Source organism: Myodes glareolus, chromosome 2 (assembly GCF_982192425.1).
Source record: "Myodes glareolus chromosome 2, mMyoGla1.1, whole genome shotgun sequence".
NCBI lineage: Eukaryota > Metazoa > Chordata > Mammalia > Rodentia > Cricetidae > Myodes > Myodes glareolus.
In genome coordinates this window covers 10,306,166-10,323,228 of record NC_142027.1, presented here as the reverse complement: position 1 = coordinate 10,323,228, position 17,063 = coordinate 10,306,166, and positions in this window count along the sequence as shown.

Below are 17,063 nucleotides of genomic sequence, written 5' to 3'. Positions count from 1 at the left end.
CGCTAAGATATTAGTGGTGATTAAGAAGAGACCAGCACCACCGAGGTGAAATCTTTACAAAGTATTTGCTGAAAGCCCAGAGAAGTTATGGCAGCCAAGGTTTTACCTCGTGCTGGCAGCCAGACTTGGTAATGTGTAAGAATCACCTAGGTGATACTGGTTTTAAAGGCATGAATGGGGAGCAACTGACGCATGGCACTGGGAGAGGCCAGGAGAGGCCATTGGCCAAGGTGCTGCCTCAGGGGCTGCTGAAGGCCCATGACTGACAGGATCATGCAAAGAAGTTGAGGCTTGGCACCATGAAGAGAGCCTAGGAGAGGCTGGTTGTGGCAGTGCAGACCCCAGTGTTTTAGAGATGCCAGGACCATGGAAGACCACCAAGAACAGCAGCGGCGGTGGAGTGGAGCCCACCAGAGCCGAGAAGACCAGCTGTGCGTGCTGCAGAGGGCAGAGCCGGAGCAGTGACCGAGCACTTTGGAGGACTCCAGGGTCCTTGAGTAGATCCTGGCCATTGGAATTTGGCTTTGCTTTGCTTTGATTGTGGCTGTGTCCTGTTTTTTCCACGTTGAAGTAAGAAAGTAGTTTACTAGTGCCCACCATTGACTCTGAGTTTTAAAAGATTGGCTACTTTAAAGGGACTGAAATTTTTATGTGTTTGAATTTGTAAAGATTGTAGGACTTTTAAAGTTATTTATGTTTTTAATGTGAGATTTTGGGATGAATAAGAAAAGAAAGGTTGTGGTTTAATAGTGATGTATTTGTGTCTCAAGTTGACAAGTGGTCAGTTGTACCAAGTGGCTGGTTTTTTAGGATTTTTTTTGTTTGTTTTTGTTTTCTTTTTTTTTGTCGACCTGACACAAGCCAGAATCATCAGAGAGGAAGGAGCCTCTGTTGAAGAAATGCCTTGTTGAGATCCAGCTGTAAGGCTTTTTCTCAATTAGTGATCAATGGGGGAGGGTCCAGCCTATTGTGGGCAGTGCCATCCCTGGGCATGTGGTCCTGGGTTCTATAAGAAAGCAGATTGAGCAAGCCATGGTGAGTAAGCCAGTAAGCAGCACCCTCCATGGCCTTTGCATCAATCAGTTCCTTCCTCCACATTTCATCCTTGCTTGAGTTCCTGTCCTGACTTCCTCCAGTGAAGACTATGATCTGGAAGTATAATCCAAACAAACCCTTTCCTCCCCAGCTTGATTTTTGGTCATGGTGTTTCATCACAGTCATAGAAACCCTGGTAAAGACAAGAACTAAATGAAAACTTGGTGATCCTAGGTGGATCTCTGCACCCTCAGGTTCCCAGCCTCTCTTTTGCTCTCTACCTGATATCGTTTGGTGACTGTCAGTTCTTAATTTGGTGAAAGTCGGTAAGTCAAAGTTTCCCACAATGCTTATTGCCTCGTGTGTCTTCCTTAAGTAATCTTCATTCCTAGATCAGGGGAACATTTCCCTGCTTTTGTCTGACGGGTAGGGAGCTGGTTTCTGAGTATATTCTGGGGTGCTGGCAAGAGAAACACTTCTCAGTGCAAAGAGTCCACTGGCCCAGACTTTGTCTTAATCTACATTTCTATTGCTGTAACAGGATTACCCCCAAAGAGTTCTTTACCATAAGGAGAGATTTGGTTTGCGTCATGGTTCCGGAGGCCAGGATTCATCATCAGGCCCCTGTATCTAATAAAAGTCTTGTGCTGGGTCAGCTCAAAGTAAAGACACCTGGGCTGATCTGCAAGAGGCAAAACCCAGAGAACAGCATTGCTTTATAACAACGCTGCACCACACTGTCTGTCCGGCCCCATGAGAATTTACCCGGTCCTGCAAAAAGCTTCGCAAATCCATCCTAAAACTGTAATCATTTCTGAAAAGCCCCACCTCCCAAGCCTATCACTATGGCAATCAGTTTCAACATGTCAGAGAGGCCAAAGCTTTCAAACAACAGCTGAATGCTTTTGTGTAATGTTGCCATTTCTCCTGGGTTCTATGGTACAAGTCTTTCATACAAATCAAACCAAGTGTGTACGCTTATGTGGTTCCCTGCTTGGACTCTCAATTCTGCTCCATTGGTCGGTCTGTTGTTGCGTCGATCACACACGCCTTGGCTGCTGTGAGCCTCCAAGTCTCAGTGGCCAGCAGGGTGACCCTATGTCCACAGTGCTCCTTAGGTGTCTCAGCTATACTTGAACTTTAGAACTGTCGTGCACACTGGATACCTTACCTGTTTTCTCAAACAGCAGCCTAGCTTTTGACTGTAATTGCATTCAATTTTTACTGTAATTGCAGCTGTATTGATCCATTAGAAGAGAATAGATCCATTTACACCCTAGAACAGGGGTTCTCAACCTTCCTAATGCTGCAACCCTTTAAGACAGTTTTTCATGCTGTGGTGACCCCCAACCATTAAATTATTTTCTTACTACCTCATAACTGTAATTTTGCTAGTTATGATCCCAATGGAAATATCTGATATGCAACCCCTGTGAAAAGGTCATCTGACCCCCACAGGTTGAGAACCACTGACCTAGAAGCTTCTACTTTATAAACCAATGCAAATTTCATTTTGTAATAATATTTTCTATTTTTCCACATACAGGTCTTATGTATTTTTTTAACATTTGTTTTCAAGATTTAGGAGTCTCAGTGTTGTGAAGGCCCTCCTGACCTTCCTTCTGATTTGATCCTATGATGAAGAATGAAGTTTGAACCCTTAAGTTAGTGCAGGGATAAATCCTTTTGATTGTTGGTTTGAAAAAGATATTGAACTTGGCCAGAAGCCACCAAGCTAATGTTGGCGCAGTCACATCCCTCTGGAGGTCCAGAGGAGGAGCTTTCTTTGGTTCTTCCAGGTTCTGGGAACTCCAGGAGTTCCTTAGCCTATGACATCAGACCTGCGATCTCTGTATATTTGCACAATGCAAATGTGTCTGCATTTCAAACGCCCCCTCCGTCTCCTATAAAGGTACTTGTCCATAGACTTCGGGGGCCCTCTAAATCCAGGATGATCTTATTTCAAGACTGTGAACTTGCTTCCATCTACAAAGACCCTATTTTTGAGTGAGGTCACATTCCCAGGTACTGGGAATTAGGAATTGGACATTAATTTTGTGAATGCCAACAGTAGCATCTGAACACCTATGTCTATATTGTGTGCATATGTTTGCATATAAATTCCATTATCCACTGCTATAACTTGGGTCTGAATTGTCCCCCAAAGGCTTAGACCTTGGGGTGATGTTGTGAAGAAGTAGTGGACCCCAATAAAGAAAAGCCTCGTGGGAAGTTCTTGGCCACCAGGGCCATGCCTTTAAAGAGGATTGTGTAATCCTAGTCTCTTTCTCTACTTCCCCTTCTCAAATGATTTGTTTATTTATGCCTGTGTTACTTTTCTATTGCTATGATGAAACCCCGCACCCAAGGCAAACATGGTAAGGTTTATCTGGACTTGCGCTTCCAGAGGGATAGGTATCTGTCGTGGCAACAAGCGGCAGGCGTGGTTGGTAGGAACGGAAAGATGAGAGCTCGCATCTTAAACCACATGACGCAGAGAGAATGGACTGAAAGTGGCTCCCGGATATTTCTATCACAGCTACAGAAAAATAGCCTCGCTACATGACGTCATCGTGACGTACCATTGTAGTCCCGCAAACAGCGGAACCGGTCCTGTCCTGGAACCTCCAGAACTGCGAGACAAAACCACATTTTATCTGTATAAGAGGGTTATCTCAAGTCTTTCGTTATGCAATGGAAAGCTGACTCCCATGTTCACCTGTAAGGTCACTGTTCTGCACCTTGCTCTTATTCACGTAGCAAAATGTCTGAAAGATGGTCCCCCTCAGCCCTTCAAGGGTCCATGCTCTCGGTGGGTGTGCAATGCTGACTAATGGGGGAAATACCACCCATTGAGGAGCTACCTATCGCTAGACATTTGAGAGGCTGCTGGGTCCTTCTGAGGCAGGGAACCTTCTGGGTAGGCTGCTTCCATGCTGGCCTCCAGCTTCTCCTCTGTAAAGTGGGTGGTAAGGAGGCGATCACAGCTACCTTCGGGACCTGCTGTCCCACTGTCCCCTTCCTTCCTATCCACCGTTCCCCTCCTGTCTGCTGGCCACTTCCTGACTAACCTCTGAGTTCTGTGACCACCCTGTCCCTAACTGGCTTTGTTCCTTGACCGGGTCATAGATTTGACAGTGAGATTTATGGGAGAGGAAGAGGGAAGTGACAGGAGAAACAAAAGATCCAGATTCACTTTATAGACGCCAGAGAAGAGGGCAGAGGAAGAGTCCAGAATGAAGTCCAGATGGTTGGATGCTCCTGTGAAAGTCAGGGCTGTCTGCTGGAAAGAGCCTGCCAGATGCTCTTTGCTTGCAGCACAGAGTCCCGGTGGAAGCGAAGCGAGGTCATCCCGAGCCTTCGTGGGGCCCCATTTACTTTTCCACATCTTGCCTTTGTTTTCACAATCCTCTCAGTGACCTCTGTGCTACAAATAAAAACCAGATGTGCACCGGCTCCGTCCTGCGAGTGCTTCTCTGTGGCTCCCTCTGAGCCTCTCAGACCTCAGGTGACTGCCGCAATCATGAGGCTGCCAGCAGGGGAAGGTGCTCAAACCCCTCTGCAGAGTCCAGGGTCACAATACCATTGTCCAGCATGAGTTACTTATGGTAATTTCCCTCTCCTGGAAACCTCCTCTGGTGGTTTGGTATTCAGGCTGTTGGGGTTCTGGGTCTTCTATTCAGTGCTTTGCCCTTGGTTTGGCAGCCTCCTGGTGAGAGCCTGCCTTTATTCCCTTAGGTCGCTTGGCAAGGAGTGATTGTGCTCTGTAAGCCGGCCAGTCCCCATCTGCTGTCCAGCTAACACATTCTGGAGCTTTAATAGGTGTCTTAGTTAGAGCTTCTATTGCTTTGATGGAACACCATGTCCGAAAGCAAGTTGGGGAGGAAAGGATTTATTTGGCTTACACTTCTACATCATAATTCGTCACTGAAGGAAGCCAGGACAGAAAAGAACTCAAATAGGGCAGGAAGCTGGAGGCAGGAGCTGATGCAGAGGCCATGGAGGGGAGCTGCTTACTGACTTGCTTCCCCTGGCTTGCTCAGCCTGCTTCCTGATAGAACCCAGGACAACCAGCCCAGGGATGGCACCACTCACAACGGGCTGGGCCCTCCCCTCTTAATCAATAATTAAGAAAATGCCTTACAGTCTTGCCTACAGACAGATCTTTTGGAGGCCATTTCTTAATTGAGGTTCCCTCCTCTCAGATGACTTTAGCTGGTGCCAAGTTGACATAACAAAACAGATCAGTTTACCTAGGATGGGGCAGCATGTATCCAAACTGTGTCCTCTGCTCACCTTCCTCCCCAGAAATACTACTTTTGTTTGAAAAGTTTTCAGATAGCAGAGCAAAAATCAGGGCCAGGTGCAGGTGTCCACGGGGTAACAGAGGTTTAGCGTCAGGAGACTTCCTGCCTGTCCTAGCGTCTCCATCTTGAGCTGTACCTCAGAGATCTTGGCTCTCTGGGTCTCAGTTTGATTGCTCGGGCTATGGAAGGCATCGAGAGGCGCTTGAGTTCCCCGAGGCTTACGGACTAAAATGGACACAGGCATAGAAAAGGTTGCAAAGGAATTTTAGGGTTTGGAGAGGTATGTAGGGGTGGTTCTGAGGGTGCCTTGGGAGGAGCTCACGCCTCCGAGCACCGTGGAGGCAGAGCGGAATGCACCAAGTGCTGAGAGGTGTGTGCCTGTTTGCCTGATGGACAGAGTGAGAAGGGTCTTCTAGCAGGAAGGAAAGAAGAGTACAGACGTGTCTCACACAGTCTGGGTGTGTTGGGAAATTCCTAGGAAGGTGATATGACTTGAAGATGGGGAGTAAGGGGCAGGGGAGGAGATGGGGCAGGGACAGTTGCTGTTTAAACTGCCTGGATTCTACTCCTAGGATGCTGGTTGTCCATGAACATTTTTTAAACTGTAGCCACCCAGAAGTTGGAGTTGTTAGTGGTACCTTTCAGGTAGAGGCCAGGGACACTGCTAAACACTGTCAGGACACACGGTATCCATCAACAACAAAGAACCATCCAATGCCAAATATCAATAGTGCCTCTTTAAGATCCCTTGTTGTAAGAAAACAAGAACTGGTGAGTTCTGGTGAGTCCTAAGAGATGGAGGGAGCAGCCACAGCTTCCTTCTGAGGAAAGGCATGAAAACAGGCATTGCAGGAATATACCAAGAGGAAGACAGAGCTAGGGTGACAAAGGCTACCCATTGTCCTGGTGTCTCCCACCTCAGTCTAGCTTGTCATGTGCTATTGTATGGCTTACAAAATAAAAATTCATTTTATGTTTTTCAATGGTTGGAAAAAACAAAAAAGATTAATATACTGTGATATGTAAAAATTACTGATATATAAGATTGCGATGTCAAGATCCACAGATAGTCAAGCTGGACCAGTCATGGCTGTCACTTCTTTACAGTGTCTCTAGGGCTGGCTTGAGCTATGACGGTGAAGGTATAATTGTTACTAAGACCATATGGTTTGTAAAATTCCAAACATTTTATTTCACACTCTATAGAAATATTTTGTCAAGTCCACACTTAACACAAGACAACAGAACAAAGGATTGAAGAAAACCATGAGACTTAACTATGTACAAGGAATAAGATTAATTAGTTCTTTTATCAATTAATGTCTACTACCTAGGTATGGATGAGAGAAAGAAAGTAATTCTCTTGTTTGAAAAATTTTGGTAAGAGAAAAAAGGGGTGGGCTAATCAGTTGGGATCTGGACATGACTGAATTGCAGTAATTGAGGCATTTAGGATGGATCGCAGGGCAGGCGGAGGATAAAGATTCACACATTAGCCTGGAAGGATGAATAAAATCAGTCCAAAGATGAAATGGTCCAAGATAATGGCTTGTCATCTATTGTGTGTGACAGGAGTCTTAAGGTATTCAGTAAGAGCTCTGGCCAGCCCTTTGGGAAAATAGTCTTCACATGGGAGACAGAGAGATGGCTCAGAGAAGAGCATTTCTCTGGCCTGTCTGAACACCTGCACACGTATGCACATACACATATATACACAAACATATAAATAAAAATCTTCCAAAAAAAAAAACAAACCCCAAAGCCCTTTATATGAGGCTGGGTGGTGTGGCACACATCTTTAATCCCAGTACTCAGGAGGCAGGGGCAGGCAACTCTCCACCAGTTTGAGACCAGGTCTGCATAGTGAGTTCCACATCAGCCAGAGCTACACAGTGAGACCCTGTCTCAAAACAAAATTTCACATGGCTTCTGGGTTTGTGTGCATTCCCAGAGACACAACAAAAGTGCATGGCCTAGAATGGAAGCTGAGAACAAAAGCAGGACTCTGCATGGGTTCTTGGGGCACCACAGGGTGCAAGCGTGTTTGGAAATCCGGGATGCTGTGCAGAGAGGCGGGCACTCTGTGACCTGAGACCAGGTAGGAAATGCACTTGGATGGATGGGAGGTCTGATAGCTCTCTGTGCTACAGAGAACATGACCCCAGAGGTGGAGGCTTCCTTCTCAGGATGTTAGTGGTCATTGTGAGTGAGTTTTTCTTGGACTTCTAGGGTGCTGGGGTTTGGATAACTATCTCAAAGCCGTGTGTGAAGGCCTCGGGTCCCAGACTATGGCATTATTGGGAAGTGATGGCAGCTCTAGGAGGCAAGGCCCATGGGAGAGGTTAGGGCACAGAAGACACACCCCTGAGGGGCATATTGGGACCCCAGAACCTTCCTCTCTCACTTTTTCACACTTGACCACGGGGTGAGAAAGCTTCTTCTGCCACATCTCCTACCATGGTGTCCTGGGTCTCAGGCCTAAAGCCAAAGAAATTTATTGGTCAAGGTCTGAAACCTCCAAAACTGTGAGTCAAAGCCAACATTTCTTCCTGTCTCAGTCAGGGTTTCTATTACTGTGAAGCGACAGCTTAAGCATAGCAACTCTTATAAAGGAAAACATTTAACTGTGACAGTTTACAAAGGTTTAGTCCATTGTCATCATGGTGCAAAATTGCAGTGTGCAGGCAGACATGGTGCTGGAGAAGGAGCTGAGAGTTCTACATCTTGATCCACAGGCATCAGGAAGTGGACTGTCTATCACACTGAGTATAGCCTGAGCAAAGGAGACCTCAAAGCCCACCCCCACAGTGACACACTTCCTCCAGTAAGTCCATACCTAGAAAACCACACCTCCTAATAGTGCCACTCCCTTTGGGGGCATTTCCTTTTAAACCACAACACTTCCTTTAAAGTTGATAGATCTGAGGTATTTGTTACAGTAACAGAAAGCTGATTTATATAAGAAGAAGGAGAAAATAGCGGTAAGAGGATGAGTAGCCATGAGTGGGAATGGGAAGAACAGACAGTGAGGACAAGGATTTCTCTGGAGGCATCGGGTGCAGGGAAAAAGGAAATCTGGCAACAGTTGTGGGATAAGTACACAGAGCAGTCGGTGTACATTGCTGGGACTGTCTCTCAGGAATAGACTCCAGTCCTGCAATATGCCGGAGATACTGAAAACAGAGAAGAAGGAAGAGGAAGTGAGGGCCCAGATTCAGGTACCAAGAGCAATGGTGCAGAGTAGGGAGGGGGTGTGAGCAGGGTAATGGGAAGATCTGGAGCTTCACTGCCCACCCCCAGTAAATATCATTTCCATGTCCCTTCCTCTTACTGAGCAATACCTCCTGCGCTCACTGCAACCCACAGCACTTCTGCTGTGTATCTGCGGCTCCTCTAGCAGTTCCCACAAAGAACTGCCAGACACTGATCCGGCTGGAAAGCGTTTCAAACTGTAGTGGAAATACTTTCTTATAGCTCCAGTCTCACCAGAGCAGCCTGAAGCCCGAAGTCTTTAAGCTGACATGGAACGATGTTACTGGGTACACTTAAGGGAATGGCAAGTTCAAGGCTGATATTTTAATTGGGGTCTTCTCCTTGAGTGTCAGGTAGTAAAATTTTAAGGTATTTGGACAGACTGTCTATGCACTGTGTCAACTGAGAAGTATAAATTATGAACCATCCTTTTATAGGTATTGCTGAATTTAATGGCTCTATAGCAAAGAAATATATACATCTGTGGTGATTGTACAGGTTGTCAGTCTGCCGGCATTTCCAGTTAATTTGCTAAAATACTCTTGAAAGTACTGGGTGTAAGATTTGGTTCCCAATCAATGCACCTCCCGGCTTTCACACCCATTGAACCTGGGCAGTCTATATCCCCCGTCCATCAGTCAGGTGTGGCGGGACCAATACTACCCCTATTCTGAACTTATATTGTTAAAAGACTGTTGAGTTTATGCTTTAAAGATTTTGGAGAAATCAATGGATACATTTGAAGGCCAAGTGCCCTGAAGTGACCTCACCAAGGAAAAAAACCATAAGGACAAAAGCCAAGGGCCTGTCTCATCCCTCCAACAGTGACAGCCGCGGACCCAAGCCCATGACCCCAGTTGAACTACTCCAGTCATTCCAGCTGTTCAAGTTAGCCAAGGTGACTCGCGGTGGATACAGACAGGCTGTCCCCATGGAGCACATTTATGCAAATAATGAAGCCACAGCTACGAAAGACACCAGGTCTGGAGAACATTGTTTTGCAGCAACAGGACTGCGAACTAGGAGAATGGAGGAGAAGCGTGCAGAGGGAAAGGCTGGAAGGATTTGTCAGCAGAGTTGAAACAACTAGTTTGTTGTGGGTGGGAGACAGAGGGCAAACTCAGAAACTTGACTTGAAAGGATTAATTCTGAAGATTATTCGTAGGAGATTTCTGTTGGATGTAAGATGAGCTATTCAAAGGGGTCCATCATCAGATTTGAGTCTACTTGGATGTAACAATGAAAGCAGAGTAGGACATGAATATTGTATATAAATATGCATTATATATTATACCTTTTACATTTAAATATTATATAACATATTCATATAAAAGAAGAGAAAATAGAAGTTATCACAGTCCTATCATATAGAACATCATTTTTATTCAGATTCTTCTTGGGCATCTACAATGTTGTGTATCTGCTGATAATCATAAAATGGGCTTGTACTGTTTGACTTCTATGCAATTTGCTTTATTCCACACTTTATTGTGAATATTTTTCATGTCTATCAAAATGCATGGATTGTGGCTGCTCAAGCTGCCATCAGCTGACGCACCATTATTTGTTCAGCAAACTCATTATTAGGTACCAAGGCTGTTTGCAACATGTCAGCTCTGTAATGAATGCTTCAGTGGACATCTTTGTAGCTAAATCATCATGCATATATTTAAAAAGTAGAATGTACTTATTTGAAAAGAACTGCCTGGTAAGTTCACATGTAGGAAGACCTTTTTAATATGAAATTTCAAATTACTCTCAAGAGAAAAACTAAAAATTCACCTCTTCCTTGGAGGCATGAGAACACCTATTGCTGTTTGTGGTTCTCTCTGTGACTGTAGATTCTGGTTTTTGTTTTCAAAAAAGGCCCTGCTCTGTGCAGATTGTTAAAAAAGAATGGCTTGGTTGGAGTGATGGCTTTAGATGGAAGAACACTTTCTGTTCTTCCAGAGGACTTGGGCTCAACTCTCAGCACCCATGTGTTGGCTCACAACCATCTGGAGCTCCAGTTCCAGGAAATCGGTTGCCCGCTTCTGCCCCCCGATAGGTGCTACACTTACATGGTGCACAAATATGCACATAAAACTTAAAATCTGAGAGAGAGAGAGAGAGAGAGAGAGAGAGAGAGAGAGAGAGAGAGGTGGGAGAGAGAGAGAGAGAGAGGTGGGAGAGGGAGAAGGGGAGAGAGAACATGTAGGTTCAAACTCTATAAACAATCAAACACTAAGTTGGAGGGACACAGGGAAGGGCCAGCTAGTAAGTATTTTAGGTTTCATTGTACAACAACCAAAGTCAAGAATATTGTATACAAATGAATCCAACCCTGTAAAACTGTGAAAACTATTTTTAGGGGCAGGACTAGGCACGTTAGTCATGGTTTGTTGACTCACCGATCTGAAGCTTGATCTGTCTGTGGGTACTCCATGGGTCCAGAATCCAGCATGGTGAGGACATTCTTGTGGTAGAACTTTCAAAAAATGTCCCCATGGAAGAATTTACTAGAATACTAGGTTACTGTCAGTTTGTGTGGTCTACTAAAAAAACACCAATCAGAAATCAGTGTGGAGGGTCTTCAAAAGCTGGAAATAGATCTACCATATGAGGCATCTATACCACTCTTGGGCATATACCCTAAGGACTCCATATTCTATTATAGAGATACTTGTATATCCGTGTTACTTACTGCTGCATTCACCATACACAGGAAATGGAAACCACCTAGATGGTCATCAGCTGATGAGTGAATAATGGAAATGTGGTACATTTATATAATGGAATATTATTCACATGTAAAGAAAACCAAAATTATGAAAACTTCTGGAAAATGGATAGAGCTTTAAACAATCATTGTTTGGTAACACAGACCCAGAAAGACAAACATCTCTGATTTTCTCTCATTTGTGAATGTTAATATTGAATCTTCAGATATGTGTGTTTCATTTGGTATGCTCACGGAGGTCAGGGAATTAGTAAGAGGCCATGGTGGGGCACAGGATTTAGAGAAGGAAAGACAGAGCACAGTGATATAAAGAGAGAAAGGTGTATGATGGGACAGGAATGGTTAAGCTGGATAAGGGGTTGGAGGACAGGGTAAAGGAGGGAGTATGGGGAGGGATAAATAGCACTAAAGACCTTTCCAAAAAGTCCTGTGAAAACCTACTGCTGTCAAGACTTCCTAAAATAGATACATACACACATACAAAAAGAATTGAAATGGAGTTACCCTAGAATGGGGTAACACTGATAACAGTGCCCCAACTAAACACCATAGGCCAACAAATAAAAGCCCCATGTCAGGAAAGGACCGCCTCTTTTGTAGCTGTTGGCCTGCGAGTCCTCATACACCCCTAAATATTACAGGTATTGTCAATGCTTTTGGTTACCTTCTAGAACGCGATGTTAAGACTGTTGTTAAAGATACCACATTCTTGGGTCACAGAATATGGAGAAATCATCTGGTGCTCACTTGGAAGCTTCATGCCTACTGGATACCTTTCAGAGTGCTGGAAGGTGATACACATACTTCCAGAGAGAAAAGTAATCAATTGTAACGATCTGTGAGCCCTCCAAGATACAATCACAGCTAGCCTGACAATACGTGTGCACGAGTTCTCCAGTGGCATGAATGTCATGGGAGCAACCAACCACTGTCTGCTCCACAAGATGGGATTTTTGGCTGACACAGTTCCTTGAGCTGAGAATGTGTGTCTAGACTGGTCATGGGTCCCAGGGGCAAACATACTTCTATCATGCTTTTAGATGAGCATAGTATCAAACCATAAGTCCCAATGATTTATCATCACACTCTGTCTTAGTCTTTGGTTGTTATAAAGAGGCATCATGAACAAAGAAACTTATAAAAGAAAGCCTTTAATTGAAGGCTTGGTACAGTTTCAGAGGGGAGTCCATGACTATTATGGTATGAAGTATGGCAACAGCAAGCATGTTATTGGAGCAGTATCTGAAAGCTTACATCTGATCCACAAGCAGGAGGGAGGGAGAAAGGGGGGGGGACCCAGAATTGCAATTTGAAACCTCAAAGCTGACCCCCATTGAAACACCTCCTCTAACAAGACCACACCTCCTAATCCTTCCTAAACAGTCCACCAACTGGGAACCAAGCATTCAAATGTGAGTCTATAGGGTCATTCTCATTCAAACCACCACACACCTATAGATTAGTGAATACCTTGGCTGTCATCAGAGGAGCTCCCTTTTGCAGTAGATGGCAATAAATACCGAGACCCACAGCTAGTCAGGATGCAGTGAACAAGTATCCTGCCGTTGTGGAATACTGAGCCCTAAATGGGCATCTCCATCACATCCCCTCCTTCTAGGCTCATGGATTGCTCTGGAAAAGGGAGCGAAAGAGTCAGAAAGGTGATTGCTATACTGCAAGGTGTTTTTCTGCACATGTCAGGGTAGTTACATGCTTGAACCCACAGCAGTTGTGGTGGCATGCACAAGAACTAGGTGAGCCCAAGCAGGATAAAATCCCAGCCTGGAGAGGGGAGGTGGGCTTGAAGTCCCTCTCCTTGCTGGGGAGCTATCGGCAGTTGACAGATACCGAGGGAGTGAGCATGTGTGCATGCTCCAGTGTGAGACCACACATCCAACAGTGTATGAGCCACACGAGCCAGACTACAGGGTTTAAAGGAAGAGGACGCCAAGTTAGGTAGGTAGGGAAGCAGGGGAGGAGCTGCAAGGACTCAGGAAAGGGGAAGGGATGGATATGATCAAAATGTGCTGTATGAAATTCTCAATGATCTCATTTAAAAAAACACAGCCATGGCTTAGACTAAAGTTGGCTGCTTGCAGGAGCTTTATGTAAATTTGTCCTCAGGGTTAAGGACAGTCCTGTCAATGGCAGCCCAGACATGTCACCTGTCATGTTACAGGGCTCATTCTCAGTTTATAAGATGAAGGATTTCTCTCTCTATATATATGTATATATAAGTATTACATAGTTATAAACATAATTAAAGGCATTAGCATATTTATCCAGAAGAACAATTTGTATTAATATTTTGGTTTAGTCCCAGCTCTTGGAAGGCAGAGGCAGGCAGGTCTCAATGAGTTCGACATCAGCCTGGGCTACAGCGTGAGTTCCAGGATAGTCAGGGCTGTTACACAGAGAAACCCTGTCTCAAAAAGAAAGAAAATTCTTGTAGAAGTTGGGGCTGGGGAAGGAGGAAGGAAAGGAAAGACCCAAACTGGGAAAAACTGTGTATAATGGAGCAAAGATTTTTCTCCCCCTTACCTCCAAGTGTGAGTGCTGACTCTAGCACAAGGATGTGTGTTTTTCAAGTCAGTTCCCAGTGAGCGGACATTGGAGCCTTCCTCGGTTCCCCTGTGTCATAAATAACAATACAAGCATCTGTTAGACTTTGTCGATGTTTTCACATCTTTTATTACTTCCTGTCCCAGGCTCCAAGGGCAAGTGCCTTTCTGTCTTCCACAGGCATGTCTGGGTGTTTCCAGAAAGCCTGCATTCATTCACTGCAGAGTGCTGGAGCGATCGTGGTCACACCCCTAGGAGAACCCTGTTACCTGAAAGTATTTTCTCATTTTGATAACTAGAATGATATTGTTGATTGACATAATATGGACTTAATTGGTTTTCTCTTTGTGTATGTACACTTTCCACTTGATTTACTTTATGAAACGTATATTCGTCTTCCTTGCTATTTTGTTTTATCTTCATTTTCTTGTAAGGATCCTTTAAATATTAACAGTGTGAAAATATTGCACAGATAGCTATCGCCTCTGGTGCCAGCCTTTGTGATCTATCTCTTAGGTGTGTCTTTCCAACATGAATAAATTCTGAGTTTCATCTCTCCAATCCCAGCAAGCTTTGCTTTGTGACTCTTTCGCTTTCAAGTTTGGGAAGTTCATCTGTGGGATCATCCCCCAACCCACAGCACCTTTGAAGTTTCTTTTTTGAGTGGCTTCCTGTTTTATGTTTAATTCTTTAAGTCATCTGGAATTAATTTGGGTCTAGGTTGAAGTCAAAGATCTAACTTGATCCCCTGCCCTGCAAAGCCAACCATTTGATCTGGCTCTGCTCCCTAATTCTCCCCCACACTGGTAATGCGCATGACTTTCTCCTCCTCTGCAGTACTGGAATGGAGGAAGGGAGGGCACCATGGAGGGAAGGAGGAGACAAAGGGGGGTGAGGGAAATGGGGGAGATTAGTCAGCCACACAGCAAAGCTGTATAGCAGTAGACGCTGAGAGATTGTCATCTCTGGTGATGGGACCTACACACGTGACCTCCCATGTTGCACTAAAACTCTCCAACCACACTGCCAATCCCAGAACTGCGGTTCTCAACCAAGAACTGAAGAACTGGCCAAAGCCATGTCTGGCTCCAAGTCTAAGACTTCTGACTCTGCTGACCATAATGATCAGCTTGGAGGTAAGCGGCGGCTGCCTCATTCTCAGGCATTCACCAGGCTCTGGGGTGTTTTCGGGAAGAATCTACCGGGGAAGAGTGCCACCCCCCAGCCCCCTGCCAGGAGCATGTAAGCACACCACACTGGCAATGTCCATACGTAGGCTGCATCCCGTTGCTTGTCATCTGGAGTTCCGACCCTGGGTCACCATATTAGCAGGCTCTGACCTCTCTTGGTGGTTTTTGCTCCCTTGTGCTGTTCATTTGCATTCTTACAGTATGGGCAGAGTGAAGTCCCAACCAGGATGCGCACTGCCCCTCCTAGGTTTGTAGGAACTCACCATCAAACCCTTCTCTACAGATTCAGATGCCACTCTTCTGGTTTCCTGTTTGCCACTGTGATAAAAAGCGACTTAGGAGGGAAACTTAGGGCTTGTCAACTTAGGGATCCAGAGGAACAGAGTCCATCATGGCGAGGATGGCATATGACAACAGCAAAGCATGCTGTCAAAAGCAGGAAGCTAGCTGGTCACACTTTCACCTACACACAGGAAGTAGAGAGAAGAAGCAGGAAGTGGGGCCAGGCTAGAAAATCACAAAGCCTACCTCCTAGTGATGTACTTCCTCCAGAAAGGCTCCACCCCCTAAAGGTTCCATAACCTCCCCAGACAATACCACCCCTGGGGACCAAGTGTTGAGTACATGAACTGATGAGCAAACAAGTCTCATTCAAACCAAAACAGGCTTCCAAACTTGTGTGTTAGAGGTTCACTTCCCATCACAGTGCTCTTGGGAGGCCGTGGAACTTTCTGGAGGTGGGACGAGCAGGAGGTCTTTAGGTCAGGGAGCAGTTCCTCACCGGGGACTAGGAATCCCAGCGCCCTCCTCTCTCTGTGAGTGACTCCACTCTGTCCCACGCTCCTTGATTTTACTGTCAGTGCCTCCCACAGAGACCCAAAGCAGGACAGGGTAAGTTGTGAAAAGAAACTTCTAGAACAGTTAGCTCCCAGAAGGCCTTTTCTTCTTGTACATTGATTGCCTTATTCACCTGAGTTACTGGTTATAGTTACAGAAAGATTTTACTGTTACTCTAAGTCTCAAGAACTATTAGGGGTCTCTGTTTGCGACTGTGGCCTAAACTGTGAACATTTGCTAAACTAGTTTTTTTTTAAAAAAAAAAAATTAGGTTTTGTAATATAAGTGACCATGAGGCATTGAGGTGAGGGGAAGAGTTCAGACATTTTATAAATATGTGAATTTTAAATACATTAATTTATAAAATTTGCTATAATCATACTTGCTGTCACTATTTTATAATAAAGGCAAATAGAAAAAAATTACAAAATCTTTCTTGGCTAGGTTTCTGGTTGAACTGATCCCCTGTTCTGAGTCTCACCCAGGGAACAGCAGCCCTAAGAGTCCTGGAAGGCCATCCTGCCTCAGTTTCCTGTTCCACATTCACTGTTCTCCACAGTCAGTGTGCGTCACGACCATCAATTATTCTGTCCCCTTCGGTCCTGTCTCCATGTTCTGATCCGTGCATCACGCGGTTGATGTTTCCTGTGCACGTTGTACCACGTATTGATGTTTCCTGTGCACGCTGCTGGCGTCATCTTAGTTCAGTCCCATTCTCCAATGTACTGATCCGTGCATCACGCGCTGACGTTTCCTGTGCATGCTGCTGGTGTCGTCTTAGTCCACTTGCTGCTGCTATGGCAGAGTGCTAGGGGCTTGGGAATTCAGGAGGGAAAGAACTTTAATCCTCACAGAGCTGAAAGCTGAGGAATCTGATCTCAAGGGGTTGACAGCCAAAGGGGCCCTTCTTGTGTCCCGCCCATGGTTGTTGTGGTTTGCATGAGAATGGTCCCTTAGGCTTATTTATGTTTGAACACTTGATCCCCAGTTGGTGGAACTGTTTGGGAAAGATTAGGAGTTGTGACCTTGTTGGAGGAGAGGTGTCACAGTGCAGGGGTGGGATGGGGGAGTAGAGGGTGGGGTGGGGGGTGGGGCGGGCACGATTGGGGTTCCAAAAGACTTGAGCTATTCCCAGTCTGCTTTCTGCCTCCTCCTTGGGGT